The 14,035-nt window shown below is 61.6% G+C and overlaps 1 pseudogene; it reads left to right on the forward strand.

Moving 5' to 3' along the window:
- The first annotated feature begins 934 nt into the window (after positions 1 to 934).
- LOC134056804 (M-phase inducer phosphatase 2-like) lies at positions 935 to 5,230 on the forward strand (annotated as a pseudogene).
- Positions 5,231 to 14,035: the final 8,805 nt, after the last annotated feature.

Here is a 14,035-nt window from a genome sequence, read left to right on the forward strand (position 1 = left end):
GATCTCCAAGTGGGAGAAAAGCGAGATTAGTTCCAGACTGTGATTTCCGCCCCCCCCCCCCCCCCCCCCCCCCAGGTCTCTACTTAGCTCTCTTAAAATTCCAACACTTCTGGCGCATCCATGAGGAAACTGAGGCAGGCTGGAAGCACAGGGGAAATAAACACTAGGGACTCAAGGGCGTGCTTGCAAGAGCAAAGGAATCAAGCAGCTTTAAGCACAATTAACTGATTTTGGTTACGTTTAATACAGAAATAAGAGTTTTCTGGCTGGTACACAGAGCAGGCCATTCAGCGCCGCCTTTAAAAAAAGAAAGTCCGCTATTAAGAAGGTCCAAGATTTCAAGCTTGCGTTCTTGTGGCTGCATGTGGCAGTCGGGGTTGTGAGGGTGGCATTAGGGCACAAGTTTGTCGCGCTGCAGGAGACACGGGAGGGACCGAGTGTCCCCTGCACTGACAGGGCGCGGCCCCGCCCGTCGTGAGGGCAGCGCTGGCCACGCCCTATTCCTGCTGGACACGCCCTTTTTCTGCTGGACACGCCCCCTTCCGCCTCTGAAACCGCCCCCTCGTCTGCGGCTCCGCCCCCAAGCGCCTCGCGCGCCTCTCATTGGCCCTCGCGCCCACTGCGACCTCCCATTGGCTGGGGGAGTCGCCTCGTGCGCGCCGCGGCCTCCCATTGGCTGCGGCTGCCGCTGGTGTTGTTATTCCTGTTACTGCTCTAAGCGGGAGCGGCGCGGGTGGCACCTGTCACCTCTGCTCGCCTCCTGTCGCCTCCGGCCACCTTTTATCACTTTTTGTCACCTTTTATCACCTCTTACCGCCTTTTATCAACTCCCGCCTCTCACTGCCATCTCTTTGCACCTCTTACTTCTTGCCGTCTCTTGTCCCCCGTCCCCGGTTACTTGCCGGAGCTCGCTCTCTCGGTCCCTGCCCGGGCCATGTCACTGCGCGGTGGCCGCGGGCTGGCGGCCATCTCCCCTCTGCCCTCCCCGGGCACAGCCGCGCTCACGCCGCTGTCACTGGATAGGGCTGACCCGGCGGTCCCGGACAGGTGACGGGGGTGGCCGGGGTGCCTTTGTCCGGGGCTCGTGCCAAAGGACGCTTTTTGGGATCCCTCCTTCAGCTCCTGCCCCCGCCTCGCCGGGCCAAGAAGGGGCACCCGGGCCACGGACACTGCCCCGTGTCACCGACACTTGTCCGCCCGCAGGTACCAGGACACCCCTCAGAGGGGACGCGGGGCGCTGCCCCTCCCGCGGCTGTGGCACACGCTGTCCCCGGAGCCGCTGGCCTCGGACTGCCCCGGGGACTCGGTGTCCTCGCAGCCCACGGATACAGGTGAGGGACTGCGGCTGCTCCGCCCCACAGCCGTCCCCAACCGCTGCTGGCTCTGGGGTCGTGCCGAAGGTGTGGGAGGGGGGTCCGAGGGGCTCGAGGCTTTTTGGGGAGTGATGGGCAGGAGCCCGTGCCTGCGGTCCCTGGGGCTCGGCCAGGAGCCGCTCCGCTGGGGACCCTGCTCGGGGTGACGCGCAGCATTCCATGCGGGACCGCTGCTCCCGACGGCGCTGCCACCCGCCTGCTGGGGGCCTCCCTGCACGGACCCATCCTGCCCGGTGTCCTGGGCTGCGGCCAGCTCCCCGATCCCCACACCGCGGCTATCCCTGTCCCTTGTTCCCGCAGCACTGGCACCGGACTCCCCCACACAGCAGAGCTCCGCAGCCGTGAGGGAAAAGTGAGTGGCCCCATCCCCGTGTCCCCCGGGGACACCTCCTGGCCCTGGCCCTGGCCCTGGCCCTGCCTCTCCTGAGCAGCAGGGCTCGGTCTAAGCCCGGCTGTGTCCCCCAGTCTGTGTCTGGGAGGTGACAACCTGGGCTGCTTGGGCAGGGATGCGGATGCCATCCCCCCATAAAGCTCATCTCTGCTCTCCCCACAGCTTCCAGAAAATGATGCCGAACTCTGGGAGACGTCTCAAAGAGTAAGTGGAGGGGCTGTGTCCTTGCGGCAGGACACGAATGCTAGGCTGTCCCCGTGCTCAGGCTGTCCCTGTCCCAGACCCAAGAGCCAGGCTGTCCCCGTGCCCCTGCTGGGGTCCCACCCACTCAGGCCATTGGTGTTCGTTCAGTACCTGCCCCAGGTTCCTTTGGGGAGCTGTGGCTGCCCCGGGGAGCTGTTACCCCACCCTGAGGACGTAGAGGACAGAGGTGACAGTGGCAGAGGGCTGGGACACAGCGCTTTCATTCCACCCTTTCCTTTCCCTCCTCTTGCAGCAGGAAGCTCCTTGGCCCGAGGATGCACTCCTTGCCGGTAGGTGCTGGAGGCTGTGCAGGATCCTGCCGAGTCCCGGGACGAGCAGGGACGAGGAAGATGGAGCCAGCAGCGGGGGCAGGGATCCCCCACCTGTGCAGCACCTCTCACCCCCTGGCTGTCCCACAGAAGTGTCAGCTGGAAGCCAGACCGGTCCTGAAGGACATCTCCCAGCTCCAGGTGCGCAGGGACAGAGTGCAGCAGCGCCAGACGGAGCCCGAGGATGAGGGGGCAGCGGGACCTGGGGGTCAGGGAGGGGGCAGAGGGGTGCTGATCCCGTGTCTTCCCCCGCTGCAGGAGGGCTTTGGCCCCAAAAAGCTGCAGAGGCCGGGCCAGCGGGACCGGCTGCCCGCCGGCCATGGGGCTGCCAGGAGGAACCTTCTTGCCAAGAGCCCTTCCCGCACACCAGAACTGCTGGTGAGAGACTGGAGGGCTCGGGAGGGCACCAAGAATGGCTGATCCTGCGGCTGGACGCGTTGGAGCTGCCGCCACAACCTCCCCATGGGTGGGGGCCTGCGGATGTGGGAGATGGGCGGGCTGGGAGGTCATTGGGACACCCTGACTGCAAGCCTGGAATGCACTGGGAGGTGGATGGAGCTTGGGTACGGGATCCATCCCTGCCTGGGGGTGGAAAGCAGCTGACAGGACTTGTCCCCTTCACCATCTCCTCTGCTTCTCCCCCAAGTCCCCCCAGCTGGTGCTCTGGCAGAGCGATGCCACCATGTGCCAGGGGATGGAGAACGGGCTGACCACGCCAGTGATGAAGAAGGAGGAGGCAAAGCTGGTATGTGGCAGCCTTTGGCATAGGATGGAGCCCCACAGTCCCCTCTCGGGGTCTCCAAAGGGGCCCAAGGTCCCTGAGGTGGGGGCTGGTTGGTGAGCAGCACCAGCCCTGCTGCTGGGGGCTCCCAACACCCCAGGCAGCAGCACGGGCTCTCCCCACAGCGTGCGGGGAAGCGCAGCCAGTGCCGGCAGCTCTTCCGCTCGTCCTGGCTGCCCGGCAGTGTCCCCAGGCCCGTCCTGAAGCGGGGACAGCCCTCGCACAGGGGCACCCCTGTCAAGGCTAAGAAGCAGAAGAGGGTGTCTGGCAGTCCTGACCAGGAGGCGTCGGTGCAGTTGGTGGGTGATGGGGAAGGGGAGGAGTGGGACCAGCCTGTCCAGCAGCACTGGGCCACGTCCCTGCTGTTCCAGAGCCTCTGATGTCATCTGGGGCTGTGTGTGTCTCCACAGGGAGTGGGGCTGGAGCCTTCCAGATCCGCCCAGCTTGAGGAGATGGAGAAAGTGCTGGCCAGCGATGAGCAGGAGCTCATTGGGGACTTCTCCATGGTAGAGCCACGAGGATGGGGCAGGGCTGCATTATTGGGAACAGGGACCATCACTGGAGCCCTGCAAGAGCCCAAAGCCAGCTGGTGGCCCTTGGCTGGGGACACAGGGCTGTGACTTCCCCGCATGCAGTCCCTGCACTGGATAAAGAGCCCCATCACTGCTCCTCTGGGTCCATGCCAATGCCACGGCCACATGTATCTGCCCTTTCCCCTCCTGCGGGTGCAGAACTGACCACTGGGAGCTCCTGGGCTGGGGGGACAGGTGCCACCCCCAGGACGTGTCCCTAGGACAGGGATGACCCCGCATCCTCTCTCCTCCAGCCTCACCTCCTGCCGACGGTGGAAGGGAAGGACCCAAGCCTGAAGTACATCTCCCCTGGCACGGTAAGGGGACAGTGACCCTTTGCCAGGCCCCCCAAGGGGCTGCCTGCCTATTCCACCCCCCACCTGCCCCCGTGTGTCCCCCCTTGGTGACTTGTGTCCCCCGCAGCTGGTGGCAGTGCTGACGGGGCACTTCAGCAGCTTCCTCGAGAGCAGCATCGTGGTGGACTGCCGGTACCCCTACGAATACGAGGGGGGCCACATCACGGTCAGAACTCCACGCTCCCCCCGCCCTCTGTGCTCCCGGGACTGGGAGGAACGGGAGGAACCGCCACGAGGGGTTGAGCATAACGCCAGCAAGGGGTTCAGGATCCCCCGGGATTTGTTGAGTACCCGCTGAGAGATGAAGCAAAGATATAGAGCTCCCAGAGAGGAGTAAAGTAGCCTCACCAGAGGTACTCTGAGCCTCCAGAGAGCTTGAGCAGCCCCTCAGGAAGGGTACAGAGCTGCCCAGAGGGACAGAGCAGCCCCAAGGGGAGTGTCAAGACACTCCCTAAAAGGTTGATTCCCAGCTGGAAAGAGGAGTATGACAGTGGGGGAGGCTGTGGGGCAGCGTCCGTGGGTCCCTGCAGAAAATGAAATGGGAGGCAGAGTGGAGAAAGGTGCCTCGTGTGTCCGTCCCCAGGGTGCTGTCAACCTGCCGCTGCAGCGGGATGTGGAGGAATTCCTGCTGGAGCAGCCCAGTGTGGCGCTGGACAGCAGCAAGAGGGTGATCGTCATCTTCCACTGCGAGTTCTCTGTTGAAAGGGGCCCCAAAATGTGAGCGATGCCTCGGTGGGGGGAGGGCACTTTGGGGTCTGCCCGTCCCCCAGGCACGCCTGGATCCCCGCACGGGGCTGATCCCGTGGCCTTTCCCTGAGTCACAGGTGCAAGTTCCTGCGGGAGAGGGATCGGTCCTGCCACGAGTACCCGCAGCTGCAGTACCCTGAGCTCTACGTCTTGAACGGGGGGTACCGCGAGTTCTTCTTCCAGTTCCCGGTGAGTCCCCTCCCGGTGTCCCCTCGCTGGCAGGAGCTGAGGGGGGCGCACGGCAGTGGGGAGGGGCAGTTCTGGCTCTGAGCCCCTTCCCTGCAATGGGGCTGACGGAGCCGTGCGTTGCAGAGCCACTGCGAGCCCCGGGACTATCGGCCCATGGCGCACCCGGCGTTCAAGGAGGAGCTGCGCAAATTCCGCGGGCAGAGCCGGCGCGGCCGGCGGGAGCTCTTGGTCCGCGGGCGGGACCTGTGACCATCCATCCATCCATCCATCCATCCATCCATCCATCCATCCATCCATCCATCCATCCTTCCATCCATCCATGCATCCCACCGGGGAACAACTGTAGGAAGAGTTCCCTTGGCCAGGGATGCGCCTCGGCTTGCTCGTTTGTTAGGATGTGTTTGGGAAGGTATTTAGAGTTAAGATTGGTTTTGCGTTTGTTTATTGTTACAAATGGTTTTGTTTTGTTTTTTGCTATAAGTATTTTTTATTTATGGTCTTCCATATCTTTTGTTTATTGTAAATACTTTATTGTTATTAATATTTTTGTGTTTGTCTGTTGCTAGGATCGTTTGTTAATTACAATGTCTGTTAATAAACTCCTATTGTAGGAGAACAAACCTGGCTCCTGAGCTGTCCCTGCCCACACCAGGGCTCTGCAATAGGAACGGAGGGGTGGGGGGACGGGCAGGCTGGGATGGAGGACTCTGGGGCTCTGGGGACAGGGACAGCTGCTGGCAGAGGACAGGGATAGGGTTTCCCTGGGCTGTGGTGGCTTCCCCGCAGACAAGGTGGGTGGGGAAGAGGCAAGTGTTGGCCCCTTGACTGCTGCTCCTGCAGGGTGGGGCGGCAGCAGTATGGCCCTGGACCCGCATGGGACCTTCTTTCCTGGACATGCTGGGCTTGGCAGGACCCCTGGGAAACTTGGGGCTGCTGTGGGACCCCCGCAACCAGGACACTCTCTTTTCTCAGGAGGTCCCCTGAACTTTGCAGCATTCCCCTCTGAGCTGGGACACTCATTCCTCCCAGCAGGACTCCCAGAAAGTGTGGCAGCCCCCATTTGGGGGTTAGGGTTCATCAAGACACTCAGGAGCATTAATCCCTCATGTTCTGAGACCCTCCTGTAGTGATTAAGCCCCCTGTCCATGGGATCCCCAAGGTATTGACGCCCCTTGTGAGTGTGGCTGTGCTCATCAGGACCCCCAGGCCAGTAACACCTCATCCCTCTGCCTGGGACCCCCAAAGCCATGTCACCCTCATGAGAGGGGGGCGCTTCTGGTCTTTGCAGGACCCCCAGGGCTGTGGCAATAATTTTCTGGGGGACAGAGCTCTGTGGGATCCCCATGGCTGTGGGGTCTGGAAGGGGTGGGTGTCCTTAACACAAGGGTCCCCCATTCTGACCCTGGCAAGTGGCCACCCAGTGCCAAGTGCTTCAGTCATCCTTCCATCCTCCCCTCCACCTTCCCACATTCCTGATCCGCTCCCTAGAGGGGCTTTTCTATGCGCCCCCTTCCCCAGGCAGGTGACAGTGGCCTGGATATTTGTGTTGGGCCTTGCCTTTGCTTTGGTTTGGCCCCGCGAGAGAACCCAAAAAATATCCCCCAAATCCTCCTGGCTCCCCGTTTGTGCCTCCTGGTCCCCACACCCGTGTCCTGCTCCCTCCCAAGCTGCCCATCAATAATCCTATTTTCAAGCTCTTGGAAGGGGCATCTGCACACACACATGGGCCAAGAGGTGTGCCCTCAATTAAAGAAAAGGTTGTGGAGGTCAGCAATAAAGGGGCTGTGGCATACAAGGAAGGCCACTTAACCTGCCCCAAAACTGAGCAGATAAAGCAGAAAACAGCAATGCAAATCACCACTCAGAAGAGCAGAAGAAATGACTCCACAAAATGGCTAAACTGAGGATCTTTGCTAAAATCATCTGCAACTTCATTCTGTGTCAAATCCCCTTTCAGCTCTTCAAATGCTTTAAGGCAGCAGTTGACAAGACTTGAACAGCATAAAATGTCACTAGAGTGGCACAGAGCTTTCTCAGAATTCCTGTTCTATATATAAATGTGTGTATATATATATATATATATATATATATATACACACAGATAAAAATACATAGAATTTGCTGTTAGCAGGAGGAACTGGTGCTTTTTGCAGGGCTGTGTCAGAGCTGCTGGCTCTCAGCAGTGGAACAGCGCCTTCCAAACACCCGTGAAGTTTGGACTCCAAACACCCGTGGGGCTGGGCTCCTTCGGCACGTTTGATCTCCAAGTGGGAGAAAAGCGAGATTAGTTCCAGACTGTGATTTCCGCCCCCCCCCCCCCCCCCCCCCCCCCAGGTCTCTACTTAGCTCTCTTAAAATTCCAACACTTCTGGCGCATCCATGAGGAAACTGAGGCAGGCTGGAAGCACAGGGGAAATAAACACTAGGGACTCAAGGGCGTGCTTGCAAGAGCAAAGGAATCAAGCAGCTTTAAGCACAATTAACTGATTTTGGTTACGTTTAATACAGAAATAAGAGTTTTCTGGCTGGTACACAGAGCAGGCCATTCAGCGCCGCCTTTAAAAAAAGAAAGTCCGCTATTAAGAAGGTCCAAGATTTCAAGCTTGCGTTCTTGTGGCTGCATGTGGCAGTCGGGGTTGTGAGGGTGGCATTAGGGCACAAGTTTGTCGCGCTGCAGGAGACACGGGAGGGACCGAGTGTCCCCTGCACTGACAGGGCGCGGCCCCGCCCGTCGTGAGGGCAGCGCTGGCCACGCCCTATTCCTGCTGGACACGCCCTTTTTCTGCTGGACACGCCCCCTTCCGCCTCTGAAACCGCCCCCTCGTCTGCGGCTCCGCCCCCAAGCGCCTCGCGCGCCTCTCATTGGCCCTCGCGCCCACTGCGACCTCCCATTGGCTGGGGGAGTCGCCTCGTGCGCGCCGCGGCCTCCCATTGGCTGCGGCTGCCGCTGGTGTTGTTATTCCTGTTACTGCTCTAAGCGGGAGCGGCGCGGGTGGCACCTGTCACCTCTGCTCGCCTCCTGTCGCCTCCGGCCACCTTTTATCACTTTTTGTCACCTTTTATCACCTCTTACCGCCTTTTATCAACTCCCGCCTCTCACTGCCATCTCTTTGCACCTCTTACTTCTTGCCGTCTCTTGTCCCCCGTCCCCGGTTACTTGCCGGAGCTCGCTCTCTCGGTCCCTGCCCGGGCCATGTCACTGCGCGGTGGCCGCGGGCTGGCGGCCATCTCCCCTCTGCCCTCCCCGGGCACAGCCGCGCTCACGCCGCTGTCACTGGATAGGGCTGACCCGGCGGTCCCGGACAGGTGACGGGGGTGGCCGGGGTGCCTTTGTCCGGGGCTCGTGCCAAAGGACGCTTTTTGGGATCCCTCCTTCAGCTCCTGCCCCCGCCTCGCCGGGCCAAGAAGGGGCACCCGGGCCACGGACACTGCCCCGTGTCACCGACACTTGTCCGCCCGCAGGTACCAGGACACCCCTCAGAGGGGACGCGGGGCGCTGCCCCTCCCGCGGCTGTGGCACACGCTGTCCCCGGAGCCGCTGGCCTCGGACTGCCCCGGGGACTCGGTGTCCTCGCAGCCCACGGATACAGGTGAGGGACTGCGGCTGCTCCGCCCCACAGCCGTCCCCAACCGCTGCTGGCTCTGGGGTCGTGCCGAAGGTGTGGGAGGGGGGTCCGAGGGGCTCGAGGCTTTTTGGGGAGTGATGGGCAGGAGCCCGTGCCTGCGGTCCCTGGGGCTCGGCCAGGAGCCGCTCCGCTGGGGACCCTGCTCGGGGTGACGCGCAGCATTCCATGCGGGACCGCTGCTCCCGACGGCGCTGCCACCCGCCTGCTGGGGGCCTCCCTGCACGGACCCATCCTGCCCGGTGTCCTGGGCTGCGGCCAGCTCCCCGATCCCCACACCGCGGCTATCCCTGTCCCTTGTTCCCGCAGCACTGGCACCGGACTCCCCCACACAGCAGAGCTCCGCAGCCGTGAGGGAAAAGTGAGTGGCCCCATCCCCGTGTCCCCCGGGGACACCTCCTGGCCCTGGCCCTGGCCCTGGCCCTGCCTCTCCTGAGCAGCAGGGCTCGGTCTAAGCCCGGCTGTGTCCCCCAGTCTGTGTCTGGGAGGTGACAACCTGGGCTGCTTGGGCAGGGATGCGGATGCCATCCCCCCATAAAGCTCATCTCTGCTCTCCCCACAGCTTCCAGAAAATGATGCCGAACTCTGGGAGACGTCTCAAAGAGTAAGTGGAGGGGCTGTGTCCTTGCGGCAGGACACGAATGCTAGGCTGTCCCCGTGCTCAGGCTGTCCCTGTCCCAGACCCAAGAGCCAGGCTGTCCCCGTGCCCCTGCTGGGGTCCCACCCACTCAGGCCATTGGTGTTCGTTCAGTACCTGCCCCAGGTTCCTTTGGGGAGCTGTGGCTGCCCCGGGGAGCTGTTACCCCACCCTGAGGACGTAGAGGACAGAGGTGACAGTGGCAGAGGGCTGGGACACAGCGCTTTCATTCCACCCTTTCCTTTCCCTCCTCTTGCAGCAGGAAGCTCCTTGGCCCGAGGATGCACTCCTTGCCGGTAGGTGCTGGAGGCTGTGCAGGATCCTGCCGAGTCCCGGGACGAGCAGGGACGAGGAAGATGGAGCCAGCAGCGGGGGCAGGGATCCCCCACCTGTGCAGCACCTCTCACCCCCTGGCTGTCCCACAGAAGTGTCAGCTGGAAGCCAGACCGGTCCTGAAGGACATCTCCCAGCTCCAGGTGCGCAGGGACAGAGTGCAGCAGCGCCAGACGGAGCCCGAGGATGAGGGGGCAGCGGGACCTGGGGGTCAGGGAGGGGGCAGAGGGGTGCTGATCCCGTGTCTTCCCCCGCTGCAGGAGGGCTTTGGCCCCAAAAAGCTGCAGAGGCCGGGCCAGCGGGACCGGCTGCCCGCCGGCCATGGGGCTGCCAGGAGCAACCTTCTTGCCAAGAGCCCTTCCCGCACACCAGAACTGCTGGTGAGAGACTGGAGGGCTCGGGAGGGCACCAAGAATGGCTGATCCTGCGGCTGGACGCGTTGGAGCTGCCGCCACAACCTCCCCATGGGTGGGGGCCTGCGGATGTGGGAGATGGGCGGGCTGGGAGGTCATTGGGACACCCTGACTGCAAGCCTGGAATGCACTGGGAGGTGGATGGAGCTTGGGTACGGGATCCATCCCTGCCTGGGGGTGGAAAGCAGCTGACAGGACTTGTCCCCTTCACCATCTCCTCTGCTTCTCCCCCAAGTCCCCCCAGCTGGTGCTCTGGCAGAGCGATGCCACCATGTGCCAGGGGATGGAGAACGGGCTGACCACGCCAGTGATGAAGAAGGAGGAGGCAAAGCTGGTATGTGGCAGCCTTTGGCATAGGATGGAGCCCCACAGTCCCCTCTCGGGGTCTCCAAAGGGGCCCAAGGTCCCTGAGGTGGGGGCTGGTTGGTGAGCAGCACCAGCCCTGCTGCTGGGGGCTCCCAACACCCCAGGCAGCAGCACGGGCTCTCCCCACAGCGTGCGGGGAAGCGCAGCCAGTGCCGGCAGCTCTTCCGCTCGTCCTGGCTGCCCGGCAGTGTCCCCAGGCCCGTCCTGAAGCGGGGACAGCCCTCGCACAGGGGCACCCCTGTCAAGGCTAAGAAGCAGAAGAGGGTGTCTGGCAGTCCTGACCAGGAGGCGTCGGTGCAGTTGGTGGGTGATGGGGAAGGGGAGGAGTGGGACCAGCCTGTCCAGCAGCACTGGGCCACGTCCCTGCTGTTCCAGAGCCTCTGATGTCATCTGGGGCTGTGTGTGTCTCCACAGGGAGTGGGGCTGGAGCCTTCCAGATCCGCCCAGCTTGAGGAGATGGAGAAAGTGCTGGCCAGCGATGAGCAGGAGCTCATTGGGGACTTCTCCATGGTAGAGCCACGAGGATGGGGCAGGGCTGCATTATTGGGAACAGGGACCATCACTGGAGCCCTGCAAGAGCCCAAAGCCAGCTGGTGGCCCTTGGCTGGGGACACAGGGCTGTGACTTCCCCGCATGCAGTCCCTGCACTGGATAAAGAGCCCCATCACTGCTCCTCTGGGTCCATGCCAATGCCACGGCCACATGTATCTGCCCTTTCCCCTCCTGCGGGTGCAGAACTGACCACTGGGAGCTCCTGGGCTGGGGGGACAGGTGCCACCCCCAGGACGTGTCCCTAGGACAGGGATGACCCCGCATCCTCTCTCCTCCAGCCTCACCTCCTGCCGACGGTGGAAGGGAAGGACCCAAGCCTGAAGTACATCTCCCCTGGCACGGTAAGGGGACAGTGACCCTTTGCCAGGCCCCCCAAGGGGCTGCCTGCCTATTCCACCCCCCACCTGCCCCCGTGTGTCCCCCCTTGGTGACTTGTGTCCCCCGCAGCTGGTGGCAGTGCTGACGGGGCACTTCAGCAGCTTCCTCGAGAGCAGCATCGTGGTGGACTGCCGGTACCCCTACGAATACGAGGGGGGCCACATCACGGTCAGAACTCCACGCTCCCCCCGCCCTCTGTGCTCCCGGGACTGGGAGGAACGGGAGGAACCGCCACGAGGGGTTGAGCATAACGCCAGCAAGGGGTTCAGGATCCCCCGGGATTTGTTGAGTACCCGCTGAGAGATGAAGCAAAGATATAGAGCTCCCAGAGAGGAGTAAAGTAGCCTCACCAGAGGTACTCTGAGCCTCCAGAGAGCTTGAGCAGCCCCTCAGGAAGGGTACAGAGCTGCCCAGAGGGACAGAGCAGCCCCAAGGGGAGTGTCAAGACACTCCCTAAAAGGTTGATTCCCAGCTGGAAAGAGGAGTATGACAGTGGGGGAGGCTGTGGGGCAGCGTCCGTGGGTCCCTGCAGAAAATGAAATGGGAGGCAGAGTGGAGAAAGGTGCCTCGTGTGTCCGTCCCCAGGGTGCTGTCAACCTGCCGCTGCAGCGGGATGTGGAGGAATTCCTGCTGGAGCAGCCCAGTGTGGCGCTGGACAGCAGCAAGAGGGTGATCGTCATCTTCCACTGCGAGTTCTCTGTTGAAAGGGGCCCCAAAATGTGAGCGATGCCTCGGTGGGGGGAGGGCACTTTGGGGTCTGCCCGTCCCCCAGGCACGCCTGGATCCCCGCACGGGGCTGATCCCGTGGCCTTTCCCTGAGTCACAGGTGCAAGTTCCTGCGGGAGAGGGATCGGTCCTGCCACGAGTACCCGCAGCTGCAGTACCCTGAGCTCTACGTCTTGAACGGGGGGTACCGCGAGTTCTTCTTCCAGTTCCCGGTGAGTCCCCTCCCGGTGTCCCCTCGCTGGCAGGAGCTGAGGGGGGCGCACGGCAGTGGGGAGGGGCAGTTCTGGCTCTGAGCCCCTTCCCTGCAATGGGGCTGACGGAGCCGTGCGTTGCAGAGCCACTGCGAGCCCCGGGACTATCGGCCCATGGCGCACCCGGCGTTCAAGGAGGAGCTGCGCAAATTCCGCGGGCAGAGCCGGCGCGGCCGGCGGGAGCTCTTGGTCCGCGGGCGGGACCTGTGACCATCCATCCATCCATCCATCCATCCATCCATCCATCCATCCATCCATCCTTCCATCCATCCATGCATCCCACCGGGGAACAACTGTAGGAAGAGTTCCCTTGGCCAGGGATGCGCCTCGGCTTGCTCGTTTGTTAGGATGTGTTTGGGAAGGTATTTAGAGTTAAGATTGGTTTTGCGTTTGTTTATTGTTACAAATGGTTTTGTTTTGTTTTTTGCTATAAGTATTTTTTATTTATGGTCTTCCATATCTTTTGTTTATTGTAAATACTTTATTGTTATTAATATTTTTGTGTTTGTCTGTTGCTAGGATCGTTTGTTAATTACAATGTCTGTTAATAAACTCCTATTGTAGGAGAACAAACCTGGCTCCTGAGCTGTCCCTGCCCACACCAGGGCTCTGCAATAGGAACGGAGGGGTGGGGGGACGGGCAGGCTGGGATGGAGGACTCTGGGGCTCTGGGGACAGGGACAGCTGCTGGCAGAGGACAGGGATAGGGTTTCCCTGGGCTGTGGTGGCTTCCCCGCAGACAAGGTGGGTGGGGAAGAGGCAAGTGTTGGCCCCTTGACTGCTGCTCCTGCAGGGTGGGGCGGCAGCAGTATGGCCCTGGACCCGCATGGGACCTTCTTTCCTGGACATGCTGGGCTTGGCAGGACCCCTGGGAAACTTGGGGCTGCTGTGGGACCCCCGCAGCCAGGACACTCTCTTTTCTCAGGAGGTCCCCTGAACTTTGCAGCATTCCCCTCTGAGCTGGGACACTCATTCCTCCCAGCAGGACTCCCAGAAAGTGTGGCAGCCCCCATTTGGGGGTTAGGGTTCATCAAGACACTCAGGAGCATTAATCCCTCATGTTCTGAGACCCTCCTGTAGTGATTAAGCCCCCTGTCCATGGGATCCCCAAGGTATTGACGCCCCTTGTGAGTGTGGCTGTGCTCATCAGGACCCCCAGGCCAGTAACACCTCATCCCTCTGCCTGGGACCCCCAAAGCCATGTCACCCTCATGAGAGGGGGGCGCTTCTGGTCTTTGCAGGACCCCCAGGGCTGTGGCAATAATTTTCTGGGGGACAGAGCTCTGTGGGATCCCCATGGCTGTGGGGTCTGGAAGGGGTGGGTGTCCTTAACACAAGGGTCCCCCATTCTGACCCTGGCAAGTGGCCACCCAGTGCCAAGTGCTTCAGTCATCCTTCCATCCTCCCCTCCACCTTCCCACATTCCTGATCCGCTCCCTAGAGGGGCTTTTCTATGCGCCCCCTTCCCCAGCCAGGTGACAGTGGCCTGGATATTTGTGTTGGGCCTTGCCTTTGCTTTGGTTTGGCCCCGCGAGAGAACCCAAAAAATATCCCCCAAATCCTCCTGGCTCCCCGTTTGTGCCTCCTGGTCCCCACACCCGTGTCCTGCTCCCTCCCAAGCTGCCCATCAATAATCCTATTTTCAAGCTCTTGGAAGGGGCATCTGCACACACACATGGGCCAAGAGGTGTGCCCTCAATTAAAGAAAAGGTTGTGGAGGTCAGCAATAAAGGGGCTGTGGCATACAAGGAAGGCCACTTAACCTGCCCCAAAAC

Source organism: Cinclus cinclus, chromosome Z (genome assembly GCF_963662255.1).
Source record: "Cinclus cinclus chromosome Z, bCinCin1.1, whole genome shotgun sequence".
NCBI classification, from domain to species: Eukaryota; Metazoa; Chordata; class Aves; order Passeriformes; family Cinclidae; genus Cinclus; species Cinclus cinclus.